We start from the raw sequence: 7,500 nt of genomic DNA, 5'->3' as shown, positions 1-7,500 counted from the left end.
TTTGAACTCCTTTTAGATATCAAATTCACCTTTCTAATAAATAAGTTATAATAATCATGACTTGGAGCTAAACCATATGCATAAGTCTGTTTACGATTGTTTTACATAGTTTGGATCGGTACCAAGTCATCATAGAACATGGAAGTTAAGTGGAAGCCATGGGGTAATCCAAATATACACATGCAATTTTTACATTTATCTTTCATATTAGTGACAAGTCCAGCCACTTTCCTTCTAGATCACCTCTTGCAATCTGTTAGACATAGAAGATTCATGGTTTCTGATGATCTGTGGTCAGTTGCAGAAGAGTTCCCATTGTGTTCACCAATGGTCCATAAGTTGATCTGGTCTAATCTCCCTCTCAGCCTCCCAACAATTTGCCAAACTAGCCCAAATATTCTCTATGGGGTTCATCTCTGCATCCTTACTTGGCCAGTCAAGCAGGTGCAGATCCTCTCGACCTTGAAACCATTCCTGGACTATTCTAGCCGTATGGATCGGGCAGCGATTGTGAATAAAAAATACAGGACCAGGTGGGAAGGAATAATTTCGTTGCTGAAGTGAAGGGAGGAAGGAATCCTGAAGAATTCCAATGTATTTTTCACCAGTGAACCTCCCTTCAATCCTGGTGATATCACCCATACAACTAAAGAAAATCCAGCCCCACACATTAACGGTGACATGTAAACGTTCTTTCTGTAGTATCTGAAAGGAAAAAATCTAATCTTTAACAATTTAAGTTTTGCTTTTCGTAATAGAGAAAATAATCATATATCGTTTGGGGAAATAAAATGCTAAGTAACAACCCGTACAATAAGTTAAGAATGTTTATTTATCTGCAAGGATTAATACTCATAATAGCATTAAGGTTGATATGCAATGGTCCGTTATTATATGGTATTCTTTAATTCAGTAAACAGGCTGTACTCTATATTATTAGTTTGCCTACGTGATTATTCCTAACATTAATAATGCATTTGTATAATGCCTGAAAGCTGGCCATAGTAGAACTAATGGGGGTTTCCAATGAAGAATTTTTATTTTTACACTTCTCGTGGCAATATAATTCAATTAACGGATAATACATGGTTACTGACAAAATGATTATCTTATATATCATAATTCTCCCTGTTATAGAAAGCAGTAGGTAAATTGCTAAAAATTCAGATTTTTTCCCTCCAGATACCTTCGAGGAAACAATTACGAGGTGGCCAGGAGTGGGCATGTGACCGTGAACATGTGGGGCTGGATTTCCCTTCATGGTATAGGTGATATCACCAGGGCTGAAGGGAAGTTCACTTGTGAAAAATACATAAATATTCTTCAGGATTTCTTCCTCTTTTCACTTCACCAACGGAATTATCCCTTCCCACATAGTCCTGTAATTTTCATTATCGACCGCTGCCCGATCCATACGGCCAGAGTAGTCCAGGAATGGTTTCAAGGTCGAGAGGATCTGAATTACCTGACTGGCCAAATAAGGGTGCAGACATGAATCGCATAGATCCCGAGAAAGGTAAAGACGATTTATTGAACATTGAACAATTTACAGTTGCTCCGAGAGAAGCCGAAGTGCAGTGGAAAAGACACTGAATTTCTAATCAGTTTTTCTCCTATGCATACAGAAACAATTTTTAAATGTTTGTTCCCGTTATGTTTATGCTCATCCATTTAGTATGATGACTTGGCACCGCTCCAATTAATGTAAAAACAAACCTGTGTATATGGTTTAGCTCCAGGTCATGATTATAATAATTTGTCTATTAGAAAGATGAATTTGATATCTAAAAGGAGTTCAAATTCCACAGGGATTTTTGTTATCCTGATTTCTTTAAAGGTTCTCTCAAAAGAGACACCTATGACAATATCATCAAACTACATTTCTCCAGATAGCCCTTCCCATAATGGACAGGTAAATGACTTTTTTTTTTATTATGCGAAAATTATTACAATATGCAGCATTACTTATATTTTGGCAAAGTACAATTAAATTTTGATATAAATTCAAATACAAAGTCAAAATTTATTTGTTCAAACCCAGATTCGCTTTTCAAAATTAACATTGTCCAGATTATTAACTCTTACATATCTTTACAGATAAAATACCTGAGCTACAGAAACAATTTTACAATAAATTTACAATATCGCTATTTTTTTTAACACACAATACAAATATTCAGCAGACACTTAACCAAAGTGTAAGCAAATTAAAACTTATACATCAAATACCGTTTCGTGAAATTTTTTGACAAACTTCCTTCGTACTTTTGGCGAATGATAACAATTTTCTCTGATTCCAATTTTATGTTTTGCTGACCCAAACTGCATAAAGATACCTAGTAACTAACACTAGCATACTGTTAGTCACCATCTGTGGTCTATTCAGAAAATACATTAAGCACCTCAGTGGCGCGGTTGGTTTGGTGATTGCTTCTCACCTCGGTGGTCGCGGGTTCGATTCCCGGCCATTCCATTGAGGAGTGAGAGATGTGTATTTCTGGTGATAGAAGTTCACTCTCTACGTGGTTCGGAAGTCACGTAAAGCCGTTGGTCCCGATGCTGAATAACCACTGGTTCCATGCAACGTAAAAGCACCATACAAACAAACAAACAAACAGAAAATACATTAGGTAATTTATGAAACAATCCTGTGGTATGTTACAAGTGTCATGCAACACGTTTTGGAAACACCACAAAACGGGTCTTAACTGAACGCAAAAGTAAAACATGTGTAAGATATATTCTGTTTCTCCACACTTATCACACCAGTCATGATCCTTAAGTTTTAAAATACTTAATCGTTGGTTAGTGGTAATAACGTCATGTGCATAATTATACAGAAATTATCTCTAAACATTTCCAATGAATACACACTGTTAACTCTTCTCCATATCACTTTCCACTTATGGAGAAGATACTGCTCTTCAATCTTCCGTGCAGCGCTAGGTTTTGAGTACAAATGGATATCCCTGTTAGTCAGTACAGGAAAGCGTTTATGCTTAGAACTAACCGAAACACCGAAATGGCAATCGAAAAAAAAAATCACGGAGAACTGTACGCATATTCTCGTAGAGTGGGCTACTCGAACAAGGAGTTTATCCTCATTTTGCAATAATATACAATTAGGCCTATATTATTTTTAACCGTTCGTAATGCCGTGCAACTAAAAATCGACAGAACTTTACAATGAGTATCAATTTCCTAAACCATAGTGCTTCTCTTCGAATTGGGCGATACATACCTTTCCAAATATAATTAAATATACATGAATTTATTTCTGAAACTTACTTCTTTATAGGTGGACCAGTATGAATTGATAAGTATTCCTTTCTGAAAGATTGTTAAAGGTCAGACACACATCATATTTACTCTTACCTTAATTTTATTTACTACCCAAACGACACAAAAGCATAGAGGTCATCTGCAAAACCTTGTAGTTTTACTTTTTTCATATTGGGAAGACTCGGCGTAGTTATGTTCGGGTTACTAATTATCGCTCTAGACAGAGGCTCTTGAGACACACAATAAAGGTGCATAGATAAGAGACAACCTTGTCTTACTGAGAGGATCACACGAAAGGAATCACTGAAATACCATTTACGCATATACTGCTTTCACAATTTCTATACAATATTTTTATCATATCAATAAATCTTTGAAGAAAACCAAATTTACACAATACCTGATACAAAAAGTCTAAATGTACCTTGTCAAAAGCCTTCGCCCAATCGGGAGTCAGCAAAAACATATCCTTCTTTTTATCTTGTGCATAGAAAAACAGATCCCTAATGGTATTATTGCAGTTTATTATTGACCTGCCTGGAACAGCGCAGTATTGCCCATATGATATAACCTCTGGCATCGCATTTAGGAGTATTTTTCAACACCTTTGCAAACACTTTATAATCTGAATTAAGTAAGGTAACTGGTCTCCAGTTTTTTATATCAGTCCTGTCTCCCTGTTTAGCAAGTAATTCAATAATACCTTTGTTTTGCGTTGCTGGCATGGTTCCAGCTACATTTATACATCTCAGCGTGGCTAGAAACTCATCTTTTATGACTCCCCAGAACTTTTTATAAAATTCAATGGGTAACCTATCACAACCGGGAGAATTATTGTTGTGCATAGTTTTAATCGCGCGCCACACTTCGTCTTCCTGAAGCGTGTCATCCAAACCTCCCATCTTCGAAGGCTCGACAATCGGCTGACAGAAATAAAAAAAAAATAATCCATCATAGATTGGTCACCCTGTACAGAGGTAAACACTTCTTCAAAATGTTTTTTGAAACAAGTTAAGATTTCGTCTGTATTTTCAAACTCTTCCATCTTTCGAAACTATTTTGGAAATGCTGAGATCACTACTTCCTTACTTCTCCCTACCTAACAAGTATGCGGACACTTTCTCACCTTTAACAAAATCGTCGACTCTCGCCCTTAATTTTTTCCCTCCAAAATCTCATCCTGAATCCTACTAATCCTCGGCTTTATCAATTGTATACATTCGTATTTGGTACCAGTGCAATAATGGATGTCATACAACTGCCTCAAACGCACCTGCAGTAATTTCAACAAGTCATATTTCTCATTTGATCATTTTTTTACTCAGTGTAACAAAAAACAGTTTACCTTCCAGTTTTGCCCAGTCCCACCAGAATTGTTTATTAGCAAAGCCACTTTTGACTAATTTCAAATCCTCTCAAAATATCTTAAACATCTCAACAGTTTTCTGTTTCTAACAACTGCACATCAAATTTCCAAATCCCTTTACCTATTTTACTTTGATTGACCTTTAGTGTTAAAACCAACATGTTGTGATCTGAGAAGCTTAACGGTATAGTTTGAGAATCCACAATATCTTTGAAAAGACCTACAGTATAGATTATGTCAAGTTGGGAACAATATCCATCTCTAACATAAGTATATTCTGGAATTTCGCCCGAGGATTTATAATTATCTTTCAACTTTGCTTAACGAGAACAATTAAAGCCTTTGATACCAAATTATCGTTTGCACTCTTACAGTCTCTTACGGTTGTCACACAGTTAAAATCTCCCCCCATGATCAGCGAGGTTGAGTTGTGTCTAAAAGAACGGCACTTGATTTCGGAAAAAAATCTTCCCTCTCCTTTACCTTCTTCGTTCCTGCAGGGGCATAAATGTTAATAAGAATCGTATAACCATCATATAATATTTTCACATCCTGGATTCACCTATTTGCATACATTTCGTCCCTCAGAATTTTTATAACATTTTGATAGAAATACAAATCAACGTTCCAACCTTCAAGAGAACAGTGGGATTAAAAACAATATAAAAATATCTGCTTATGTACTCTAGTTCTGATAAACGTTTCAGATTGTGTTCTTGCAATAACAGAATATCAATACTATAATATTTCATCATGTGAACAACTTTCATTTGTTTACCTACATCATGTAATCCGTTGACATTCAAGGTTGCAATTTTTAAGATGATTGTTTATGTTTATAGATAATAACATCTTTTTTCTTTTTCACAGCATTTTTACCTACACCTTTCTCTGAGTTTTGCTCCTTCCGTTTCTCTTGAGATAAGGATTCCCTAGTAAATTTTAATTTCCCTACTTTTTTCTTGGTTTAAATTCCATTTTTCTTCAGTAATAGCTTCTAGTGTATGAACATCCATATCGATAGAAAATCTTCATCTCCGCTGTCTAAAAGTATATCCATTGACTCATCCTCACGGTGTACCGATGCTACCACTACCATCTCCGTAAGCCTTCAGAGTCTTGTGTATCCTTTCCAAAGTCGCTTTTATCCTTTGCAGAAAACAAAACAGTTTCCTTTATTCGAGGGCCCATTTCTGTCTCTTTCACCGACCCTTCCAAAATTTAATGAGTTTCAACAGAATGTTCAATGTCATTCTAATCCGAAAACACATTAGCCTGTACATGTTCTACCTGATAGCTGCTTTTATTTTCAACGACCGTTTCCACATTACTTAAGTTTTCCTACTTCATATCGGAGTTCATGCTCTCTCCATTGTTTATCATATTTCCTTCGATTACGAGGCCTGACTGCTCCTGTGGTGTACTTTCTCCGGCGATTTCTCCACTATTCATGTCACTTCTCTGCACTCCTTCCTTCGATACCGGTCTCTCAGTGGATAAACACGGGAAATCGGTAATGTCAAATAAATTTTGTCTGCCCTCCCTGTCCGTCTCACAATTCACAGCCATATGACCAACAATTCTACATTTATGGCTTGTCATGCACTTGGCCCTGATATAGAAAGGCAATCGTATGACCGCAAATATTCACTGAAGATGGAATGTTACTTTTCACGACCATCTTAACTGAAAGAATACCGTTCAACAAAACTTTAGCTTCCCCATACGAAAAACGATTGTGTCTAATAAAAACACTTTTCCGTATCGGCTTATAACCCCAAGCAGGGACTCATCTTTCATATCAAATGGAGCATAACGAATGGAAACATATGTGCTTGCACTGCTTAAGTTTACTACTCTTACCGTTTTCCCAATGCTAAATTCAACCAACTTCTCATCAAACTTTTTAAGGAATTCATCAAAAAGCAGGTGTTCTTGAAATTCACTATAACCCTGTTGTTGACCATTTGCTGGAATCCTGCTGTCTATCACCTTCAAACCCAATTTGTCAAAAATGACAAAACACGCCAGAAAATTGTAGGCCAATTGAATCAGTCCTCTTCAGGTGTCCTAAAGTCGCACTGTAGTGATCTACACTTGTGCTCGCCACTTCCTCGATGGGTGAACTGCCTGTGATGCAGTTTGAACGAATCTTGGTCTTAGCTAAGTACAAGAACGACCAAACACACGTTCGCACTCGGCAAAGGTTCATATAAGCCTCTTCAGGTAAATGACTGAAAAGGTTGCTTAACAATAAAGACGTCTGTCTCTATCTCACACGAATGATGATGTTAAGAGCAAAAGGAATTTCTGCCCGTATGACTTAAAACTTGTATCACAATTAATATATTAGAAAATATAAGCCAAGTAGAAAATTATGTGTTTATCCACATCATGTAATAATTATTGTAATGAACGGCGTGTAGGGAATTAACCTCTACAGTATAGTCAAGAGGGAATACAAACCTAATCATGAATACAGGAAACATCTTAATATAAACAATTGCTATTATTGGCAAACACATTAACTTTACCATATGGGAACGGTTAAAAGTTTGCACAAAGTTCAGGAGTCTTTCTTCACTTTCCATTGAATGTTGTGGAATTTTCTCTGTCCCTAGTTGTGTTTCATTTGACTGCTCAGTAACCTCTCTCTCTCTCTCTCTCTCTCTCTCTCTATCTCTCGCCCCTCTCCGTCCAATCTCTCCCTCCTCTCTCCTCTCGCTCGTCCTCCCGTCTTCCCCTCTCTTCTTCTCGCTCTTCTCATCTCACCTCCTCTCGAGGGGGGGATCTCTCTCTCTCTCTCTCTCTCTCTCTCTCTCCATTCTATATATCTACAAGAAAGTGTGAGT

The sequence above is a fragment of the Macrobrachium nipponense genome, chromosome 7 (genome assembly GCF_015104395.2).
Source record: "Macrobrachium nipponense isolate FS-2020 chromosome 7, ASM1510439v2, whole genome shotgun sequence".
In the NCBI taxonomy this organism is placed as follows: domain Eukaryota; kingdom Metazoa; phylum Arthropoda; class Malacostraca; order Decapoda; family Palaemonidae; genus Macrobrachium; species Macrobrachium nipponense.
This window is presented reverse-complemented; position numbering follows the sequence as displayed.